Here is a 14,663-nt window from a genome sequence, read left to right on the forward strand (position 1 = left end):
GGGGGGGGGGATATTTAAGTCACGAATTTGGTACGCACTTAAGGAAATGTGGAATCGTTTCACAACTCATGCCGCCTGGAACACCTCAGCGTAACGGTGTGTTTGAACGTCGTAATCGCACTCTATTGGATATGGTGCAATCTATGATGTCACTCACCGATTTACCGCTATCATTTTGGGGATACGCTCTAGAGACAGCTACATTCACTTTAAATAGGGCACCGTCTAAATTCGTTGAGACGACACCGTATGAATTATGGTTTGGGAAGAAACCTAAGCTGTCGTTTCTAAAAGTTTGGGGATGCGATGCTTATGTCAAGAAACTTCAACCTGAAAAGCTCGAACCCAAGTCGGAAAAATGCGTCTTCGTAGGATACCCTAAGGAAACCATTGGGTATACCTTCTACCTTAGATCCGAAGGCAAGATCTTTGTTGCCAAGAACGGGTCCTTTCTGGAGAAAGAGTTTCTCTCGAAAGAAATAAGTGGGAGGAAAGTAGAACTCGATGAAGTACTGCCTCTTGAACCGGAAAGTAGCGCAGCTCAGGAAGATGTTCCTGTGGTGCCTCCACCGACTAGAGAGGAAGTTAATGATGATGATCAAGGTACTTCGGATCAAGTTGCTACTGAACTTCGTAGGTCCACAAGGACACGTTCCACACCAGAATGGTATGGCAACCCTGTCCTGGAAATCATGTTGTTAGACAACGGTGAACCTTCGAACTATGAAGAAGCGATGGCGGGCCCAGATTCCAACAAATGGCTTGAAGCCATGCAATCCGAGATAGGATCCATGTATGAAAACAAAGTATGGACTTTGACAGACTTGCCCGATGATCGGCGAGCGATAGAAAATAAATGAATCTTTAAGAAGAAGACGGACGCGGATGGTAATGTTACCATCTATAAAGCTCGAGTTGTCGCTAAGGGTTATCGACAAGTTCAAGGGGTTGACTACGATGAGACCTTCTCACCCGTAGCGAAGCTGAAATCCGTCCGAATCATGTTAGCAATTGCCGCATTCTACGATTATGCGATATGGCAAATGGACATCAAAACGGCATTCCTTAACAGCTTCCTTAAGGAAGAATTGTATATGATGCAGCCAAAAGGTTTTGTCGATCCTAAGAATGCTAATAAGGTATGCAAGCTCCAGCGCTCCATCTATGGGCTGGTGCAAGCATCTCGGAGTTGGAACATTCGCTTTGATGAAATGATCAAAGCGTTTGGGTTTATGCATACTTATGGAGAAGCCTGCGTTTACAAGAAAGTGAGTGGGAGCTCTGTAGCATTTCTCATATTGTATGTAGATGACATACTTTTGATGGGAAATGATATAGAACTTTTGGACAACATCAAGGCCTACTTGAATAAGTGTTTTTCAATGAAGGACCTTGGAGAAGCTGCTTACATATTAGGCATCAAGATCTATAAAGATAGATCAAGACGCCTCATAGGTCTTTCACAAAGAACATACCTTGATAAGATATTGAAGAAGTTCAATATGGATCAGTCCAAGAAGGGGTTCTTGCCTGTGTTGCAAGGTGTGAAATTGAGCTCGGCTCAATGCCCGACCACGGCAAAAGATAGAGAAAAGATGAGTGTCATCCCCTATGCCTCGGCCATAGGGTCTATTATGTATGCCATGCTGTGTACCAGACCTGATGTAAACCTTGCCGTAGGTTTGGTAGGAAGGTACCAAAGTAATCCCGGCATGGAACACTGGACAGTGGTCAAGAATATCCTTAAGTACCTGAAAAGGACTAAGGATGTGTTTCTCGTATATGGAGGTGACGAAGAGCTCGTCGTAAAGGGTTACGTCGACGCTAGCTTCAACACAGATCTGGATGACTCTAAGTCACAAACCGGATACATGTATATTTTGAATGGTGGGGCAGTAAGCTGGTGCAGTTGCAAGCAGAGCGTCGTGGCGGGATCTACATGTGAAGGGGAGTACATGGCAGCCTCGGAGGCAGCGCATGAAGCTATCTGGGTGAAGGAGTTCATCACCAACCTAGGAGTCATACCCAGTGCGTCGGGGCTGATCACACTCTTCTGTGACAACACTGGAGCTATTGCACTTGCCAAGGAGCCCAGGTTTCACAAGAAGACTAGGCACATCAAGCGTCGCTTCAACTCCATTCGTGAAAATGTTCAAGATGGAGACATAGATATTTGTAAAGTACATACGGACCTGAATATAGCAGATCTGTTGACTAAACCTCTCCCTAGAGCAAAACATAATCAACACCAGAACGCAATGGGTGTTCGATACATCACAATGTAACTAGATTATTGACTCTAGTGCAAGTGGGAGACTGTTGGAAATATGCCCTAGAGGCAATAATAAAATGGTTATTATTATATTTCTTTGTTCATGATAATTGTCTATCGTTCATGCTATAATTGTGTTATCCGGAAATCGTAATACATGTGTGAATGCATAGACCACAACAAGTCCCTAGTGAGCCTCTAGTTGACTAGCTCGTTGATCAATGGATGGTTACGGTTTCCTGACCATGGACATTGGATGTCATTGATAACGGGATTACATCATTGGGAGAATATTGTGATGGACAAGACCCAATCCTAAGCATAGCATAAGATCGTGTAGTTCGTTTGCTAGAGCTTTTATAATGTCAAGTATCATTTCCTTAGACCATGAGATCGTGTAACTCCCGGATATCGTAGGAGTGCTTTGGATGTACCAAACATCACAACGTAACTGGGTGGCTATAAAGGTGTACTACAGGTATCTCCGAAAGTGTTTGTTGGGTTGGCACGGATCAAGACTGGGATTTGTCACTCCATATGACGGAGAGCTATCTCTGGGCCCACTCGGTAATGCATCATCATAATGAGCTCAATGTGACCAAGTGGTTGGTCACGGGATCATGCATTATGGTACGAGTAAAGTGACTTGCCGGTAACGAGATTGAACGAGGTATTGGGATACCGACGATCGAATCTCGGGCAAGTAACGTACCGATTGACAAAGGGAATTGTATACGGGATTACTTGAATCCTCGACATCGTGGTTCATTTGATGAGATCATCATGGAACATGTGGGAGCCAACATGGGTATCCAGATCCCGCTGTTGGTTATTGGCCGGAGAGCTGTCTCGGTCATGTCTGCGTGATTCCCGAACCTGTAGGGTCTACACACTTAAGGTTCGGTGACGCTAGGGTTATTAGGAAGACTTGTAAGTGATTACCGAATGTTGTTCGGAGCCCCGGATGAGATCCTGGACGTCACGAGGAGTTCCGGAATGGTCCGGAGGTGAAGATTTATATGTGGGAAGTTGTCATATGGTCACCGGAAAAGTTCGGGGGCATATCGGTATTGTACCGGGGCCACCGGAGGGGTTCCGGGTGTCCACCGGGAGGGGCCACCTCTCTCGGAGGGCCTCATGGGCCATAGTGGGCAGGGAACCAGTCCTAGAGGGCTGGGCGCACCCCCCTTGGGCCCATGCGCCTAGGGTTTGGGGGGAACCCTAGAGGGGGCGCCCCCTTGTTTGGGGGCAAGCCCCCTCCCCTTGGCCGCCGACCCCCTCTAGATCTCATCTAGAGGGGGCCGGCCCCCTTCCCCCTTCCCCTATAAATAGGGGGGCGAGGGGAGGGCTGCACACCACATCCAAGGCGCAGGCCCTCCCCTCCCCAACACCTCTCCTCCTCCGTTAAGAGCTTGGCGAAGCCCTGCCGGAGTACTGCCGCTCCACCACTACCATGCCGTCGTGCTGCTGTTGGAGCCCTCTTCCTCAACCTCTCCTTCCCCCTTGCTGGATCAAGAAGGAGGAGACGTCACCGCTCCGTACGTGTGTTGATCGCGGAGGTGCTGTCCGTTCGGTGCTAGGATCATCGGTGATTTGGATCACGACGAGTACGACTCCATCAACCCCGTTCTCTTGAACGCTTCCGCTCACGATCTACAAGGCTATGTAGATGCACTCCTCTCTCTCGTTGCTAGATGAATCCATAGATTGATCTTGGTGATGCGTAGAATTTTTTTATTTTCTGCCACGTTCCCCAACACATATCATATCACATAGCATACCCTGCAAAAACAAGTTAGACGTCCTCTAATTGTTGTTGTATGTTTTATGTGGCTGCTATGAGTTTCTAGCAAGAACTTTTCTTACCTACGCAAAAGCCACAACGGTGATATGCCAATTTCTATTTACCTTTCATAAGGACCCTTTTCATCGAATCTGGTCTGACTAAAGTGGGAGAGACTAGCACCCGCTAGCCACCTTTATGCAACAAGTGCATGTCAGTCGGTGGAACCTGTCTCACGTAAGCGTACGTGTAAGGTCGGTCTGGTCCGCTTCATCCCACAATACCGCCGAAACAAGATAGGACTAGTAACGGTAAGAAAATTGAACAAACCAATGCCCACAACTACTTGTGTTCTACTCGTGCATAGAAACTATGCATAGACCTAGCTCATGATGCCACTCTTGGGGATCATTGTAGAAATTAAGAAATTTCTACGCATCAGCAAGATCAATCTATGGAGAGACTAGCAACAGGAGAGAGGGGAGTGCATCTTCATACCCTTGAAGATCGCGATGCAGAAGCGTTACAAGAACGCGGATGAGGGAGTCGTACTCGCGACGATTCAAATCACGGAAGATCCGATCTAACGCCGAAAGGACGACGCCTCCGCGTTCAACACACCTACAGCCCGGGGATGTCTCCTCCTTCTTGATCCAGCAAGGGGAGAGGAGAAGTTGAGGGAGAGCTCCGGCAGCACGACGGCGTGGTGGTGGAGCTTGCAGTTCTCCGGCAGGGCTTCGCCAAGCACTACTGAGGAGGAGGTGGAGTTGGAGAGGGGGAGGGCTGCGCCAGGGGCAAGGGGTGAAGCTCCCATGAGCCTTCCCACTATATATAGGGGTGGAGGGTGCTGGTTTCTTGCCCTCCAAGTCCATTGGGGCATTGGCAAAGGTGGGAGGGAAGAAATCCCATCATTTCCTTCCGCACCGGTTGTTATCCCCCCTTTTTAGGGATCTTGATCTTATCCCTTCGAGATATGATCTTATTCCTTCTAAGGGGGGATCTTGGTGCGCCTTGACCAGGGGTGTGGGGCCTTGCCCCCACTACCCACGTTCATGTGGGTCCCCCATGCAGGTGGGCCCCACTCCAGAACCTTCTAGAACCTTCTCGGTACAATACCGAAAAATCCCGAACATTTTTCGGTGGCCAATATAGGACTTCCCATATATAAATCTTTACCTCTGGACCATTGCAGAACTCCTCGTGACGTCCGGGATCTCATCTGAGACTCCGAACAACAGTCGATAACTGCACACTAATTCCCATAACAACTCTAGCGTCACCGAACCATAAGTGTGTAGACCCTACGGGTTCGGGAATCATGCAGACATGACCAAGACAGCTCTCTGGTCAATAACCAACAGCGGGATCTGGATACCCATGTTGGCTCCCACATGTTCCACGATGATCTCATCGGATGAACCACGATGTCAAGTATTCACGCAACCCCGTATACAATTCCCTTTGTCAATAGGTATGTTACTTGCCCGAGATTCGATCGTCAGTATCCCAATACCTCGTTCAGTCTCGTTACCGGCAAGTCACTTTACTCGTTCCGTAATGCATGATCCCGTGGCTAACTACTTAGTCACATTGAGCTCATTATGATGATGCATTACCGAGTGGACCCAGAGATACCTCTTCGTCACACGAAGTGACAAATCCCAGTCTCGATTCGTGCCAACCCAACAGACACTTTCGAAGATACCCGTAGTGCACCTTTATAGCCACCCAATTATGTTGTGACGTTTGGTACACCGAAAGGATTCCTATGATAACCGGGAGTTGCACAATCTCATGGTCTAAGGAAATGATACTTGACATTGGAAAAGCTTTTAGCAAACGAACTACACGATCTTGTGCTATGCTTAGGATTGGGGCTTGTCCATCACATCATTCTCCTAATGATGTGATCCCGTTATCAATGACATCCAATGTCCATGGTCAGGAAACCATGACCATCTGTTGATCAACGAGCTAGTCAACTAGAGGCTCACTAGGGACATGTTGTGGTCTATGTATTCACACATGTATTACGGTTTCTAGTTAATACAATTATAGCATGAACAATAGACAATCATCATGAACAAGGAAATACAATAATAACCATTTTATTATTGCCTCTAGGGCATATTTCCAACAATCGCCTGATACGTCCATTTTGCATCATGTTTTCCTACTGTTATTTATGTTGTTTTATTGTATAATAATGCTTTTTGGAGTAATTCTAATGCCTTTTCTCTCATAATATGCAAGGTATGCACCAAGGGGGAGAATTCTGGCAGCTGGAAATCTGGACCTGAAAAAGCTACGTCAAGCTACCTATTCCGCACAACTCCAAATGAGATGAAAGTCCCCGAGGATTTTTTATGAAATATTTAATAAATATTGGAGCAAATAAGTACCAGAGGAGGGCCACCACGTGGGCACAACCCACCTGGGCACGCTAGGAGGCCCAGGCACGCCCTGGTGGGTGCTGCCCTCCTCGGCCCACCTCTGGTGCCCATCTTCTGGTATATAAGTCATTTTGACCTAGAAAAAAATAAGGGGATGGTATTCAGGACGAAGCGCCACCGCCTTGAGGCGGAACTTGGGCAGTTGCACTTTTTCCCTCCGGTGGAGCGATTCCGCCGGAGGAACTTCCCTCTCGGAGGGGGAAATCATCATCATCATCATCATCATCATCATCATCATCACTAACAACTCTCCCATCTTAGGGAGGGCTATCTTCGTCAACATCTTCACTACACCTACTCCTCTTAAACCCTAGTTCATCTCTTGTGTTCAATCTTTGTATCAAAACTATAGATTTGTGCTTGTGGGTGACTAGTAGTGTTGATTACACCTTGTAGTTGATTACTATATGGTTTATTTGGTGGAAGATTATATGTTCAGATCCATTATGCTATTTAATAACCCTCTGATCTTGAGCATGTTTATCATTTGTGAGTAGTTACTTCCATTCTTGAGGTCACGGGAGAAATCATGTTGCAAGTAATCATGTGAAATTGATATGTATTCAATATTTTGATGGTATGTATGTTGCCATTCCCTTAGTGGTGTCATGTGAACGTCGACTATATGACACTTCACCATATTTGTGCCTAAGGGAATGCTTTGTGGAGTAGTTATTAGATGGTGGGTTGCGAAAGTGACAGGAGCTTAAACCCCAGTTTATGCGCTATTCCGTAAGGGATCGATTAGATCCAAAAGTTTAATGCTATGGTTAGAATTTATTCTTAATACTTTTCTCGTAGTTGCGGATGCTCGAGAGAGGGTTATCATAAGTAGGACGTTTGTTCAATTAAGAACAACACCTAAGCACCGATCCACCCACATATCAAATTATCAAAGTACCGAACAGGAATTAAGCCAACATGATGAAAGTGACTAGATGAAATTCTCGTGTACCCTCAAGAACACTTTGATTACAATAAGAATCCATTTTGGCCTGTCCTTTGCCTCAAAATAATTGGTCTACCTTGCTGTACTTTTGTTACTACTATTGTTACTTGCTCGTTACAATCCTGCTATCGAACTACTCCGCTACTTACAATTTTAGCACTTGCAGACATTACCTTGCTGAAAACCACTTGTCATTTCCTTCTACTCCTCATTGGGTTCAACACTCTTACTTATCGAAAAGGATACAATTGACCCCATATACTTGTGGGTCATCAAGACAATTTTCTAGCGCCGTTTCCGGGGAGTGAAGCGCTCTTGGTAAGGAAACATTATTACTATGTGCTGAAATTTATTGTCACTTTCTACTATGGAAAACAATCCTTTGAGGGGTTTGTTCGGGGTATCTTCACCTCGACTGGAACCAAAATTAGTTACCCCTCAACCTACTGCACCTACTGAAAATATTGAATATGAAATTCCTTCGGGTATGTTAGAGCAACTGCTAGCTAATCCTTATGCAGGAGATGAAACCGAACATCCTGATATGCACTTGATATATGTGGATGAAATTTGTGGATTGTTTAAGCTTGCGGGTTTTCCCGAAGATGAAACTAAGAAGAAGGTTTACCCTTTATCTTTGAAGGGAAAAGCATTGACATGGTATAGGCTATGCGATGATATTGGATCTTGGAACTGGAACCGTTTGAAATTGGAATTTCATTAAAAAAATTATCCCGTGCATCTAGTTCATCGTGATTGGAATTATATATATAATTTTTAGCCTCGTGAAGGAGAAAGTATCGCTCTAGCTTGGGGGAGGCTTAATTCAATGTTATATTCATGCCCCAATCATGAGCTCTCGAGAGAAATTATATTCAGAATTTTTATGCTCGGCTTTCTCATAATGATCAATCCATGCTCGGTACTTCTTGTACTGGTTCTTTTATGAAGAAGACTATTGAATTCCGGTGGGATCTTTTAGAAAGAATTAAACACAACTATGAAGATTGGGAACTCGATGAAGGTAAAGAGTCAGGTATTGAACCTAAGTTTGATTGTGTTAAATCTTTTATGAATACCGATGCTTTTCAAAAGTTTAGCACTAAATATGGACTTGACTCTGAGATAGTAGCTTCCTTTTGTGAATCTTTTGCTACTCATGTTGATCTCCTTAAGGATAAGTGGTTTAAATATCACCCACCAATTAAAGAAGAAACTAAAGAACCAGTAAAAGCTAAAGAAGAAACTGTCATTTACAATGTTGATCCAGTTGTCCCCACTGCTTATATTGAAAAACCACCTTTTCCTGTTAGGATGAAGGAACATGCTAAAGCTTCAACCGTGGTTAACAAAAGTTATGTTAGAACACCCAAACCTTCTGAACAAATCAAAGTTGAACCTAGTGTTGCTAAGGTTAAAGATCTCTTAGTTGATAATATTGATGGGCATGTTATTTACTTCTATGGTGAAGCTTCTAGAATTGCAAAACCCGAAGGAAAAGATAAACATAGACCAGTTGTTGGCATGCCTGTTGTCTCACTTAAGATACGAGATCACTGTTATCATGGGTTATGTGACCTAGGTGCTAGTGGGAGTGCTATTCCTTTCTCCTTATATTAAGAAATTAAAGATGAAATAGCACCTGCTGAAATAGAAGACATAGATGTCACTATTAAACTTGCCAATAGAGATACTATATCATCAATTGGGATTCTTAGAGATATTGAAGTCTTGTGTGGGAAAATAAAATACCCTACTGATTTTCTTGTTCTTAGCACCCCACAAGATGACTTTTGCCCCATTATTTTTGGTAGACCTTGCTTGAACAGAGTCAATGCTAAAATAGATTGTGAGAAACAAACTATCGGTGTTAGGTTTGGTGATGAATCTCATGAGTTTAAGTTTTCCAAATTTAGTAAACAACCTCATAAGAAAGATTTGCCTAATAAGGATGAAATTATTGGTCTTGCTTCTATTGTTGTGCCTCCTCCTGATCCTTTGGAACAATATTTGCTAGACCATGAAAATTATTTGCATATGCGCGAAAGAAATGAAATAGATAGAATCTTTTTCCAACAACCACCTCTGCTTAAACACAATTTTCCTATTGAAACTCTAGGAGATCCTCCTCCACCTAAAGGTGATCCTTAGTTTGAACTAAAACAACTGCCAGACTCCCTGAAATATGTCTATCTTCATGAAAAGAAGACATATACTGTTATTATTAGTGCTAACCTTTCAGAACATGAAGAAAGATTATTGAAAGTTCTAAGGAAGCACAGGTTTGCTATTGGATATACTCTTGATGATCTTAAGGTCATTAGTCCCACTCTATGTCAGCACAAGATTAATATGGAACCTGATGCTAAACCCATTGTTGATCACCAACGTCGGTTAAATCCGAAAATGAAAGAAGTGGTAAGAACGGAAATATTGAAACTTCTGGAAGCGGGTATAATCTATCCTATAGCTGATAGTAGATGGGTAAGTCATGCACATTGTGTCCCTAAGAAGGGAGGTATTACTGTTGTTCCTAATGATAAGAATGAGCTTATTCCACAAAGAATTGTCACAGGCTATAGAATGGTAATTGATTATAGAAAATTAAATAAAGCTACTAGAAAAGATCATTGCCCTCTGCCTTTTATTGATCAAATGTTAGAAATATTATCTAAGCACACACATTTTTGCTTCCTTGATGGATACTCTGGCTTTTCACAAATACCCGTTTTACAGTATGATCAAGAAAAGACCACTTTTACTTGTCCTTTTGGAACATTTGCTTATAGACATACGCCTTTCAGTTTATGTAATGTACTTGCTACCTTTCAAAGATGTATGACTGCTATATTCTCTGATTTTTGTGAAAAGATTGTTGAGGTTTTCATGAATTACTTTTCTGTTTATGGGAAGTCTTTTGATGATTGTTAAGCAATCTTGATCGAGTCTTGCAGAGATGTGAACAAACAAATCTCGTATTGAATTGGGAGAAGTGCCACTTTATGGTTAACGAAGGTATTGTCTTGGGCCATAAAATTTCTGAAGAGGCATTGAGGTGGACAAAGCCAAGGTTGATGCAACTAAGAAAATGCCATGTCCTAACGATATCAAAGGTATTTGTAGTTTCCTTGGTCATGCTGGTTTCTATAGGAGGTTTGCTAATCTTTTGCAAAAGGATATTCCCTTTGTGTTTGATGATGATTGTATGGAAGCCTTTGAAACACTAAAGAAAGCCTTAATTACTGCACCTTTTGTTCAACCACCTGATTGGAACTTGCCTTTTGAGATTATGTGTGATGCTAGTGATTATGCTGTTGGTAATGTTCTAGGACAAAGAGTTGATAAGAAACTAAATTTTATTCATTATGCTAGTAAAACTCTAGACAGTGCTCACGAAACTATGCTACTACTGAAAAAGAATTCTTAGGAGTGGTGTTTGCTTGTGATAAATTCAGATCTTATATTGTTGATTCTAAAGTAATTGTTCACATCGATCAGGCTGCTATAAAATATCTTTTGGAAAAGAAAGATGCTAAACCTAGACTCATTAGGTGGGTTCTTTTGCTACAAGAGTTTGATTTGCATATTACTGATAGGAAAGGAGCAGAGAACCCTATAGCCGATAACTTGTCTAGACTTGAAAATATTCTTGATGACCCACAACCAATTAATGATAGCTTCCCTGATGAACAACTAGCTGCAATAAATGTTTCTCATAGTACACCTTGGTATGCTGACTATGCAAATTATATTGTTGCTAAATACATACCACCTAGATTCACGTACCAACAAAAGAAAAAAAATTCTTATGTGATTTAAGACATTACTTTTGGGATGACCCACATCTTTATAAAGAAGGAGTAGATGGTATTATTAGACATTGTGTACCTGAGCATGAACAGGAACAAATCCTACGGAAATGTCACTCCGAAGCTTATGGAGGACATCATGCGGGAGACAAAACAGCTCATAAGGTATTGCAATCTGGTTTTTATTGGCCTACTCTATTCAAGGATGCCCGTAAGTTCGTCTCATCATGTGATGAATGTCAAAGAATAGGTAATATCGGTAAGCGTCAAGAAATGCCTATGAATTATTCACTTGCTGTTGAACCATTTGATGTTTGGGGATTTGACTTTATGGGACCTTTTCCTTCCTCTAATGGGCATACACATATTTTGGTTGCTGTTGATTATGTTACAAAGTGGGTAGAAGCTATTCCAACCAGTAGTGTTGATCACATCACCTCTATTAAAATGCTTAAGGAAGTTATTTTCCCAAGGTTTGGAGTCCCTAGATATTTAATGACTGATGGTGGTTCACACTTTATTCATGGTGCTTTCCGTAAAATGCTTGCTAAGTATGATCTTAACCATAAAATTGCGTCACCTTATCATCCTCAGTCTAGTGATCAAGTTGAACTTAGCAATAGAGAAATAAAACTAATCTTACAAAAGATTGTTAATAGGCCCCGAAAGAATTGGTCTAAGAAATTAGATGATGCACTTTGGGCCTATAGAACAGCTTACAAAAATCCTATGGGTATGTCTCCATATAAAATGGTTTATGGAAAAGATTGTCATTTGACTCTTGAGTTAGAACACAAAGCATTTTGGGCAATAAAAGAACTCAATTATGATTTCAAACTTGCTGGAGAAAAGAGGTTATTTGATATTAACTCATTAGATGAATGGAGAACCCAGGCTTACGAAAATGCTAAGTTATTCAAAGAAAAAGTTAAAAGATGGCATGATAAAAGAATCCAAAAGCGTGAGTTCAAAGTAGGAGAATATGTTCTTTTGTACAACTCTTGTTTCAGATTCTTTGCAGGAAAACTCCTCTCCAAATGGGAAGGACCCTATGTCATCGAGGAGGTCAATCGATCCGGAGCTATCAAAATAAATAATGCCGAAGGGACTAACCCGAAGATTGTCAATGGGCAACGAATAAAACACTATATTTCAATTACACCCATTAATGCTGAAAGCAATGTTATCCAAACTTTGACACCGGAAGAACACATAAAAGAGTCCTTATGGAACACTCCGGAATCGTGAAAATAAGGAGGTACGTGATACGGTAAGTAAACGGATCCAAAAAATCCGCAAAATTATTTTTTATTAGTATTGGAATATTTAGAAAATTAGGGAAATAAGAAACTTCCAGGAAAGTGATCCTGGTGGGCACGATACACCAGGGTGCGCCAGGCTTGCCTGGCGCGCCCAGGTGGGTTCTGCCCACCTCGGGTACTTTCCGGTCTCCGTTTTTCTTTCGTTATGCTTGTTCCCCAAGATAAAAAAATCTATATATACCTCCCGAACCTGTTAACCTCCGTATCACAGAGAAATCTCCTGATTTCTTTTCTTGTTGTTTTCTGTTAGATCGGTTGAGCCAGGCATCATGTCTTCTTCCCCCTCTGATCATATGGAAGAGGATGCTTGGTTGATGAAGATCGAGCTGAAGAGTGAAGACCCCGTTGGAGCAGCTAAGGAGGACAAGAGCAAATAGGCCACCGGAGATCAAGTGCCGATGGACGAGCAAGCCTTGCCCGCCGATGAGGAAGAGGAAGATATTCTTGAACCCTACTATGCTCATCTTACCCCCATTGAGATTGCAGCCTTAAGGATCTTTAATACGGTTCGTATACAAAATAAGTATCTATTTTGTGAAAATATTTTGCATATGGAGCACATTGCTTCCCTGCGGAGAGTCGTCCGAAGATTGGAGAGCCTCTTGATCCTTAAAGACCAGATTGCATCTACTTCATCATCACCATCTTGTTCATCACCACCAAAAGAAAACTAAGTATTGGGTATGGGCACTCCCCTTGGCTTTCACCAAGCTTGGGGGAGGTGCCCGAGTATTGTATCAATCTCCATCTTTTACATCAATGACTATCTTTTGCTATTAGATGAATAAAAGTTTAGTTTGATCCTTTCTTTTTGCGAGTTTGCTTAGTAATCAATCCTTGTAATCGTGTGGGAGATCTATAATAAAGTTTAGTTTGAGTTTTGCCTTATTTACCTTCTTGTTGCAATAAAAAGAAAGGAAATAAAAAGAAATGATCATATGCTAATCTTATGGTAAGTGATGACATTACATAAGGAAAAGTATAAGTAGAAAATTTTATTGTAGATTGACAAACATAGCATTGGTCAATGATGCAACACATGAAAGAATTAATAAGGGAATTCACATATGAATACACTATCATGGAAAACTTTTGTGATTGTGAGAGCCCATCAAAATATTATATGCCAAAATTGTTGACATTGGACAAGGAAGACAACTTAATGATTTATGTTTGTTCATATTCACATAGAAGTCATATTGTCATAGATCCTTCAACATGTGGTGCTTGCCCCTATCTTTGCTAGCCAAAAATTCCGCACTAAGTAGAGATACTACTTGTGCATCCAAAACCCCTAAACCCTATCTTGTTTGAGAGTCCACCATACCTACCTATGGATTGAGTAATATCCTTCAAGTAAGTTGTCATCGGTGCGAAAAGGGAAATAAAAATTGCTTATAAAAATGTGAGATCATTTAGTGTAAGGGAAAATTGAGCGTTGTACAAACTTGTGATGGTGAAGAATAAAAGTGACAGACTGCATAATAAAGGTTGCCATCACAAGGGGCAATATAACGTGACGTTCTCTTGCACTAAGGGGTTGAGCATACAAACAAAAAGCACATGGCAACCTCTGCTTCCCTCTGCGAAGGGCCTATCTTTTACTTTCATGTATTTACTTTTATGCAGGAGTCAAAGTTTTCCTCTCTATTCCTTTTATTTTTCTCGTTTGGCAAGCATCATGTGGTGAGGAAAGATCTAGGCACATATGTCCATTTGAATATGGGTAACATGAGTTATTATTGTTGACATCACCCTTGAGGCACTACAAAAAAAAGACACATCCGTGACATTTTGGGCGCGAGTTCCCGGTTACGGTGGGAGGTCGGGGGCCGAGTGATGCGTGTTTCTCTCGTACACGTACGCGCGTGTGTGCAAGGCGTTGGCTCTAACTGAACCTGAGCGAGGCGTTGGCCTCTAACTGAACCCGAGCGATTGCACTGCAGGCTATGCGTTACTGAACCCGAGCGATCGATCGATGGCTGTTAACTGAACCCGATCGAGCGATTCCTTCACTACTGCTGCTAATTGAAGCCGATCGATGCTGCCTCTGGATGAACAGTGAGCGTTGCGGG

The sequence above is a fragment of the Triticum dicoccoides genome, chromosome 1B (assembly GCF_002162155.2).
Source record: "Triticum dicoccoides isolate Atlit2015 ecotype Zavitan chromosome 1B, WEW_v2.0, whole genome shotgun sequence".
In the NCBI taxonomy this organism is placed as follows: Eukaryota; Viridiplantae; Streptophyta; class Magnoliopsida; order Poales; family Poaceae; genus Triticum; species Triticum dicoccoides.